This window comes from Gnatocerus cornutus, unplaced genomic scaffold (genome assembly GCF_029298725.1).
Source record: "Gnatocerus cornutus isolate USDA-ARS CGAHR unplaced genomic scaffold, icGnaCorn1.1 ctg00000361.1, whole genome shotgun sequence".
Taxonomy (NCBI): domain Eukaryota; kingdom Metazoa; phylum Arthropoda; class Insecta; order Coleoptera; family Tenebrionidae; genus Gnatocerus; species Gnatocerus cornutus.
Genome location: NW_028275677.1, coordinates 1 through 10,000, shown reverse-complemented (window position 1 = coordinate 10,000; position 10,000 = coordinate 1). Strand labels below are relative to the sequence as shown.

The following is a 10,000-nucleotide window of genomic DNA, read 5'->3' as shown; positions in this document are numbered from 1 at the left end:
GACACACCACGCAAGAACATGTGCCGACGTAAACACTTTCGTATTTATGATTCGCAAGGTGGACGTCCGACGGACTTTGTAAAAAAAAAATACAAAGCATACCCGTCCCGTCCTTTTTGACGAAAAAACACGCTCGAGTAAACGTCTCGGCACACGTTCGAGGCGTGCGTCGTTATATCGTGACGTAAGTGACGATCACGTACATTAATGAGTACCTATTCGACGCGTCGCAACACATCCAACACGCTCCGACGTTTTCGTCCGAAAACGAAAACCGAGCAGTCTTTGAAATTGACACGACCCTCAGCCAGGAGTGGTCCGGGAACATTATATCCGAGGACCGCAATGTGCGTTCGAAATGTCGATGTTCATGTGTCCTGCAGTTCACAAGTTGACGCGCAATTAGCTGCGTTCTTCATCGACCCACGAGCCAAGTGATCCACCGTTCAGGGTAATCTTTTTAAAATTTAAACGCTCGTTCCACAAGAACCCCGATCATGCCGATCGTCCAGCTGTCTATACACGTCTTGCAAAAATTTTTGCGTACGTGCGTACATCCGAAACGAAAATGATCTTCGTGGTTCCGAAACGTGCCACGTCTAAAATTTCGGTGTTGTGGTATGGATATTTATGATTCTCGCTCTTAATTGTCTTTCGTCCGTACTTTCTCGTCTGAAAGGGAACGCGATCGTCGGTCTCAGTTTTACGCGTACGAAAAAATTAAAAAAAATATTAACCCAAACACAAATTTGTATCCGCGCACCGAAAAAGAAGCACTTTTCTTTTTCACGCGGTCTCCGCTTTTACACGCAAAGTACGAGCATGTATGTGTGAAGATGGGACATGTTCGATACGATTTTAATTAGGAATTTGCCAATTTCCTTTTTCTCAGCAATAATTTTAATAAATAATGCTGCTTTCTCTCATAAACTACATTTTCGGTAGTTTTCCTTTATTGTGTCTTTCATTTAGTGTGCGTGTGTCAAGCACTTTAAAAAGTGTGACGAAGAGACGGTTTTTGATCGATCGGAATCAACACATCATTACATCATCGTACTCGTTATGAAAAAGCGAATTAGTATCCGCCGTAAGCGAAAAGAGATTTTCGCGGGCGGTCTTTGTGTTCGTGTTTCAATTTTCTTTCTATATTTTTTCGTCGCCAAACCGAAGACAGATCGTGAATTTTGACGAAAAAATCTATAGACGTGCCAGACTGAGCGTCTAACATAAAATCCTCAAGTTTACCGTTCTATATCGTGACTTAATGACGATTGACGGTGTATATAATTTTGAAATGGTGCAGTCGTACGCTCCGTAAAGAGAATTTTACCGTTTCTAACGAAATCACTTTACCACATCTACCAAAAACATTAAAAAAGCAAGGTGTGATGTGTGTGTGATCGCTCGTTTAACGGCGCTTTCAAAAAACTCTTTGAAGCGTCTAACGACGAACATCATTCACGCGAATCGTAAAATCGGGAGCGTTTCTCGCCGGTCCCGTAGCCGGGCGTAAATCATTTAAAACCCACGGAGTCGTAACCTAATTCGACACCTGCGATTTTCTTCTTTCTCGACTACTCTGCTACATCCTCTCCGTGTGTCCGAAAAAAGAGGACTTCTAACGTCTTTCGACTTTCGCGGTGGAGTTCACAACTTTCCGCGATCCGGTCGAAAAACCGAAAGCGTCCCTCCTTTTTTCCATCATTGGAAAAGATCGAGAGATAGTACAAAAAAAATCAAAAAATCTAGGTACCCGAAGAAACAGCCGTATGCCCGAGCGAATTCGGTTTTTCTCGTTCAAAAAAGGTGAAAAACTCGATCGCAAGGACCGGCGCTGCGGGCCAGCGTAACGCTATTGTTTTTCCGAATATGTACGATTCGTAGTTCAAAACGTCGTACACACGGTGTTTCAAAAAGAAACAAGCAACGGCACGACAAAAGATCGTGCCGTCGACTCCATGTCATCGACGACGGTGTTGTAAAAACATAAAGTGTACATCGACACGATCAAATAAAAATGCATAATAATAAATTATACATATGTCAAAATTCGTGTGTACGAGGACACGTTAATGATCCTTCCGCAGGTTCACCTACGGAAACCTTGTTACGACTTTTACTTCCTCTAAATGATCAAGTTTGGTCATCTTCCCAGCGACATCGACGACGTCGAAACGCCATCGCGTACCGGTCCGAAGACCTCACTAAATCATTCAATCGGTAGTAGCGACGGGCGGTGTGTACAAAGGGCAGGGACGTAATCAACGCGAGCTTATGACTCACGCTTACTGGGAATTCCTCGTTCATGGGGAACAATTGCAAGCCCCAATCCCTAGCACGAAGGAGGTTCAGCGGGTTACCCGGACCGCTCGGTCAGGGAGGACACGCTGATTCCTTCAGTGTAGCGCGCGTGCGGCCCAGAACATCTAAGGGCATCACAGACCTGTTATTGCTCAATCTCGTGCGGCTAGAAGCCGCCTGTCCCTCTAAGAAGAATTGTTTGTACGCCGACAGTAAAAACCGCGCACGACCACCGGGCGAACCCAGGATCGACGGGCCTTTGGGATGTCGAAATACGCCTATTTAGCAGGCTAGAGTCTCGTTCGTTATCGGAATTAACCAGACAAATCGCTCCACCAACTAAGAACGGCCATGCACCACCACCCACCGAATCAAGAAAGAGCTCTCAATCTGTCAATCCTTCCGGTGTCCGGGCCTGGTGAGGTTTCCCGTGTTGAGTCAAATTAAGCCGCAGGCTCCACTCCTGGTGGTGCCCTTCCGTCAATTCCTTTAAGTTTCAGCTTTGCAACCATACTTCCCCCGGAACCCAAAAGCTTTGGTTTCCCGGAAGCTGCCCGCCGAGTCATCGGAAGAACGTCGGCGGATCGCTAGCTGGCATCGTTTATGGTTAGAACTAGGGCGGTATCTGATCGCCTTCGAACCTCTAACTTTCGTTCTTGATCAATGAAAGCGTTTTTGGCAAATGCTTTCGCTTCTGTCCGTCTTGCGACGATCCAAGAATTTCACCTCTAACGTCGCAATACGAATGCCCCCATCCGTTCCTATTAATCATTACCTCGGGGTTCCGAAAACCAACAAAATAGAACCGAGGTCCTATTCCATTATTCCATGCACACAGTATTCAGGCGAAGTTTTAGCCTGCTTTAAGCACTCTAATTTGTTCAAAGTAAACGTGCCGGCCCACCTCGACACTCAATGAAGAGCACCGCGGCGGGATTGAGTTGGGCCGCCCTCTCGAGCTAAGCCCACCGGCAGGACGTCCCGCGGCACGCCAGTTGACACCGCGAACGATGAACCGGCGGCGCGGGACACAGATTCGACTACGAGCTTTTTAACCGCAACAACTTTAATATACGCTATTGGAGCTGGAATTACCGCGGCTGCTGGCACCAGACTTGCCCTCCAATTGATCCTCGTTAAAGGGTTTAGAGTGTACTCATTCCGATTACGGGGCCTCGGATGAGTCCCGTATCGTTATTTTTCGTCACTACCTCCCCGTGCCGGGAGTGGGTAATTTGCGCGCCTGCTGCCTTCCTTGGATGTGGTAGCCGTTTCTCAGGCTCCCTCTCCGGAATCGAACCCTGATTCCCCGTTACCCGTTACAACCATGGTAGGCGCAGAACCTACCATCGACAGTTGATAAGGCAGACATTTGAAAGATGCGTCGCCGGTGCGAGACCGTGCGATCAGCGTAAAGTTATTCAGAGTCACCAAGTTGTACGATGACGGAGACCGCCACCGATTGGTTTTGATCTAATAAAAGCGCTCCTTCCGTTTCCGGTTGGAGCTCTGTTTGCATGTATTAGCTCTAGAATTACCACAGTTATCCAAGTAAATGTGGGTACGATCTAAGGAACCATAACTGATTTAATGAGCCTTTCGCGGTTTCACCTTAATTTGGCTTGTACTGAGACATGCATGGCTTAATCTTTGAGACAAGCATATGACTACTGGCAGGATCAACCAGGGAACTGCGTTCTTGTTTTAAAATAAGAGAGTTTTAGTCTTTCTTTCCTTCTAGTCATATAAGCTACAATAATCGTAGAATTTCGGAAAGACACCTGCTGCTCTTATAAAAAACTGAACACTTTCCTATTATTGTTTTGAAGAAAGTGTGCGTGTCTGCGAAACGAAAACCTCGTAAGAAGAGACGTAACGCCACGCGATCTTTCTGGATGGAAAATTTTTCGACATTTTTTTCACATCATCCTTGATTGAATCTCCTGCAACAATTTTATTCTTATTCATCCGTTCTAAGTTGTCGTCGTCGTCGAAATAAATAATTTGTACACACTTCGGGGTACACGTTTGTCAAAATTCATGAAATGCAACGTAACATTTTTACTTTAATAAATTTTTACAGTGCATTCAGATCGACTAAACGAACAACGACGGATGAATTGATTTATGGATTTTTATTTGTTGCGACTCATCGGAGGAGAGAGTGAAGAAAAAATAATCCAATATCATGGTTACGGAATAATTTTCTATGACTTTTTCATCCTTGTTTGAATCTTGCAACAATTAATTTTATTCATCCGTTCTAAGTTGTCGTCGTCGTCGAAATAAATAATTTGTACACATTTCGGTACACGTTTGTCAAAATTCATGAAATGCAAACGTAACATTTTACTTTAATAAATTTTTACAGTGCATTCAGATCGACTAAACGAACAACGACGGATGGATTACTTATTTTTGTTGCGACTCATCGGACGAAAAGTAGAAACATAATCCTCCATTGTAATATAGTTTTTACGGAAAATTTTTCTTTTATTTTATATCCTTGATTGAATGCTGCATTTTATCCGTCTTTTTTTCGTCAAAAACAGAGATCAATGCGATTCATCGGACGAAGAAATAATTTCCCAGTTCAAAATTTAGAGATTTTTGGGCACATCGACTTGAAATTTTATCGTAAAGAAAAAATATCGTCGTCGACAAGCAAAAGTTCAAACATTCTCCATACTCTTCGCTAGATTGAAAGCGACGGTTTATTGTGAGATTTCTCTTTAGAAATATTCACACGTTACGAGTTTATGAAATTTTATTTATTTCAAAATTCTCGCTCGGACTTTAGTGAGTTGACGCATTTGTTAATTTTTGGTCGTTCTGACACGAACACATAAAATCTTTGATTGCATTTGGACCGCTAACATAGAAACGCTCGCCGCATCCGCAATCTCGCTGTGCATGGTCAATGGCAAGATTTGTCATCCCTCAAACGATGGTGGGTCCACAGGGTACACATTCCGGCCATCGTCCCAACTACGGGTAAGTCGCGGTGTACGAGAGGTAACAAGATAATCGGACGCACATAAAATCACATTTCGATCGTACGCTTTTGTCCGCTGCTACATACCACCACTACTATCCCTATATATGCCAGCGCGGCAGCGTTCAGCTCTGAATCACTCGATGCGCGAAACGGTCGAAATCCCATAGCGCGCCGGCCGCTCGCTATGGGCGAGGGGTCGGGTAAATCGGTCTGATCGCTCGGTGCAAAAGTCCGTTTGGGTACTTAGAGACGGAATTTTAAAATTCTGATTTCGCAGATCAATTTCAAGGGTCATTAGGACTCGAATGCCGTTAACGGTGTTTTGAAAAAAATATTTTTTACGTTTTTACGGCATTTCGACCGAACACCTCAGTTCCGACTTCGGACTTAGAATAATTTTCATCAAAATTTCGAACGCCTCAGTTTCCAGAGGGTTTTAGATCCCGTTTAGTTAGGGGTTTGAAATTATCACAGCCACCCTTGTTTGGTGTTAGTTCGACCGTAACTTTTGTTCGTTTGCATTTAATTTCGATTTTTCTGGGACTTTTGGTCAATGTAAATTTATCAACCGCTACACTTCCGACTTCGGACTTAGACGAATGAGCGCCGAACGCTACAGTTTCGACTTCGGACTTAGAAAAATTTCGCTCGACCGCCACAGTTTCGAATTGGACTTAGAAAAATTTCGGTCGAACGCCTCAGTTTCGAATCGGACTTAGAAAAATTTTGGTCGACCGCTACAGTTTCGACTTCGGACTTAGAAAAATTTCGTTCGAACGCTACAGTTTCGACTTCGGACTTGGAAAAATTTCGCTCGACCGCCACAGTTCCAACATGAGACTTAGAAAAATTTTTATCAAAAATTCGAACACCTCAGTTTCGACTACGGACTTAGAAAAATTTCGCTCGACCGCCACAGTTCCTATTTCGGACTTAGAAAAATTTTCATCAAAATTTCGAACGCCTCAGTTTCCAGAGGGTTTTAGATCCCGTTTAATTAGAAGCTTGAAATTATAAAATCTACCTTCTATCGATGTTAGTTCGACCCAAACATTTGTTCGTTTGCATTTAATTTCGATTTTTCTCGTACTTTTGGTCAATGTAAATTTGTCAACCGCTACACTTCCGACTTCGGACTTAGACGAATGAGCGCCGAACGCTACAGTTTCGACTTCGGACTTAGAAAAATTTCGTTCGAACGCTACAGTTTCGACTTCGGACTTGGAAAAATTTCGCTCGACCGCCACAGTTCCAACATGAGACTTAGAAAAATTTTTATCAAAAATTCGAACACCTCAGTTTCGACTACGGACTTAGAAAAATTTCGCTCGACCGCCACAGTTCCTATTTCGGACTTAGAAAAATTTTCATCAAAATTTCGAACGCCTCAGTTTCCAGAGGGTTTTAGATCCCGTTTAATTAGGAGCTTGAAATTATAAAATCTACCTTCTATCGATGCTAGTTCGACCCAAACATTTGTTCGTTTGGATTTAATTTCGATTTTTCTCGGACTTTTGGTCAATGTAAATTTGTCAACCGCTACACTTCCGAGTTCGGACTTAGACGAATGAGCGCCGAACGCTACAGTTTCGACTTCGGACTTAGAAAAATTTTGTTCGAACGCTACAGTTTCGAATTGGACTTGGAAAAATTTCGGTCGAACGCCTCAGTTTCGAATCGGACTTAGAAAAATTTTGGTCGACCGCTACAGTTTCGACTTCGGACTTGGAAAAATTTCGATCGAACGCCACAGTTCCGACTTTTTTTCGAAACTGTAGCGTTCAGTCAAATTGCCGTAAAAACGTAAAAAACTTTTTTTACAAAACATGGTCGACAGCATTCGAGTCCTAATAATCCTTGAAATTGATCTGCGAAATCAGAATTTTAAAATTCCGTCTCTAAGTACCCAAACGGACTTTTGCACCGAGCGATCAGACCGTTTTACTCTACCCCTCGCCCATAGCGAGCGGCCGGCGCACTATGGGATTTCGATCGTTTCACGCATCGAGCGATTCAGAGCTGATCGCTGCCGCGGTGGCATATATAGGGAGTAGTGATGGTAAGTGGCAGCGATGACGGACAAGTACGCACGATGAATGGATTGACATGAAATCAAATGTGCGCGTCCGTACGATCTGTTACCTCTCGTACATCGCGACCCCGTTTAATGATATTATGCTAAATTAAAAATAAAAATACATCGATGAAATAAAAAGTGGTAAGTCTCTAGAAAGACAATATACCGCTGTGAATAAAAATTTCTCGATGAATAGCGAAATGTGAATTAGTCCGCCTGTAACGTGCATTTTGCGAACGAATTAGCTAATTCACCGCTAGTTAAAAAACGTGACCACCCAGTGCTCTTATCCAAAGTCGTCTGCAAATGAGATGAAATTAATAATCTTGACTCTAATGCAGACGACAAATTGAATTGAATAATTTACTTGAATAATGTGACGGATCTATAAAATAAAACACAAAGCCCGAAACACCAAGCAGTAAAAATCTCGATTATTGTTCCGCCCGTTGAAAAACAAAAGATCCGTCACATGGTAAGCAGAACTGGTGAAAATTGTGAAAGACTTGTTTCTCCTCCGATAACAAGCTTGAATTAAATATGATCGAGTGAATGATATTGGAAACCAAAGAACGAAACTGAGGAGAAGCAAATGTTCAGTAATATATTATGAATAATTATAATATTAATATAAATAATAATATTATATTAAAAATGGGAATTGTATGTGGTTGATGGAAAAAGTTTTTTTTTCTGTTGACCGCTACAGTTCCCAATTTGGACTTTAAAAAAAAAAAAAAAAAAAAAAAAAAAAAAATTGTGTATACGGAAGGTAAAAAGCAAAAAATAAAATATTTTATTATTTTTTTACTTTTTTTACGGGTCCCTACCGCTACAGTTCCCACTGAATGTGTCCTTTTCGCGCTAAGTCCATGCAGTCGCTACAGTTCCGAAACTGGACTTGTAAAAATTTCGACATTTTTGAACGCATCAGTTCCGAACGAGGTTTCAAAACTGTAGCGTTCGGTGTAAACGCATCAGTTCCGAATGAGTTTTCGCAACTGTGGCGTTTCATTTTTGTGCTTTCATGGTTGCATAAACAATCGCCAGTGTGAACGCTTCAGTTCCGAATGAGTTTTCGAAACTGTAGCGTTTCATATTTGTGCTTTCATGGTTGCATAAGCAATCGCCAGTGTGAACGCTTCAGTTCCGAATAGATTTTCGAAACTGTAGCGTTCAATGTGAACGCTTCAGTTCCGACTTTGGACTTAGAATAATTTTCATCAAAATTCGAACGCCACAGTTTCGAAAGGGTTTTAGATCCCGTTCAGTTAGGGACTTAAAATTATGACATCCACTTTCGATTAATGTTGTTCGGTCCGAACTTTTGTTCATTTTCATTTAATTTCAATTTTCTCGGACTTTTGGTCTTTGTTAATTTTGTCCTTTCGAAACTGTAACGTTCAATGTGAACGCTTCAGTTCCGAATAAATTCTCGAAACTGTAACGTTCAAAGTGAACGCCTCAGTTCCGAATAGATTCTCGAAACTGTAGCGTTTCAATGTGAACGCTTCAGTTCCGAATAGATTCTCGAAACTGTAGCGTTCAATGTGAACGCTTCAGTTCCGAATAGATTCTCGAAACTGTAGCGTTCAATGTGAACGCTTCAGTTCCGACTTTGGACTTGGAATAATTTTCCATCAAAATTCGAACGCCACAGTTTCGAAAGGGTTTTAGATCCCGTTTAGTTAGGGACTTAAAATTATGACATCCACTTTCGATTAATGTTAGTTCGGTCCGAACTTTTGTTCGTTTTCATTTAATTTCGATTTTTCTCGGACATTTAGACTATGCGAATTTTAGATTTTTCAAGCTGTAGCGTTTGGCGAGAACGCCGCAGTTACGGACAGGTTTTGTGTCAGACTTTCAATAATCTGAAAAAACTCCGAAAAAAGAAAATAATTAGTGTTTTCATGGTTGCATAACAATTTAAAATTCATGCACAAAAATAATCCATCTATATTTCCGTTATTCAAGAATGCAAAGGAAAGACGAAAGTTCGGCAACAATTAGTTTAAGCGGTTGCATAACCATTCAAACGTTATGCTTAAACACAATCCATTTACGATATATAATAAAAAATAAAGCTTTATTATCAACTTTGAAGTCCATTCTATTGCTGATCTTTAGACCTATAGATTAGGTCAAGATGTCAAATGTCAAAAAACAACTACAGGTTCCTGTATTTGTAGCAATGCTGGCGCCATCTGTAGAACAGTTACCTAAACTTGAAAGTCAAAAAAATTACAGCTTTCTGTAACTATTAATGTTGGTATCGCCACCTGTTAGTCGAAAACATAATTTAGTGGCGCCATCTATATGACAGGTCTGGAACTTCAGAAATGTCAAAAATTACTGTTTTTTCCTTTATTTTACATATTGTTTTTGAATTTTGGCGCCTATTTTGACTCAAAAATGGCGCCATCTATATGACAGGTCTGGAACTTCAGAAATGTCAAAAATTACAAGATTCTGGGTTAATTTACGTATTTTTTTTGAATGTTAAGCATAATTTGACCTGACCTGACCCTAAAATGGCGCCATCTATGTGTCAGGTCTGGAACTTCAGAAATGTCAAAAATTACTGTTTTTTCCTTTATTTTACATATTGTTTTTGAATTTTG

General features: G+C 41.4%; 2 non-coding genes across 2 annotated transcripts; both read right to left on the bottom strand.

Annotated features, from left to right (window-relative positions):
• Positions 1-297: 297 nt before the first annotated feature.
• Positions 298-454, bottom strand: LOC148165352 (5.8S ribosomal RNA). Its single transcript, XR_015771548.1, has one exon. It is a non-coding gene; the product is annotated as a 5.8S ribosomal RNA (ribosomal RNA).
• Positions 455-2,070: 1,616 nt separating this feature from the next.
• LOC148165351 (small subunit ribosomal RNA) lies at positions 2,071-3,991 on the bottom strand. Its single transcript, XR_015771549.1, has one exon. It is a non-coding gene; the product is annotated as a small subunit ribosomal RNA (ribosomal RNA).
• Positions 3,992-10,000: the final 6,009 nt, after the last annotated feature.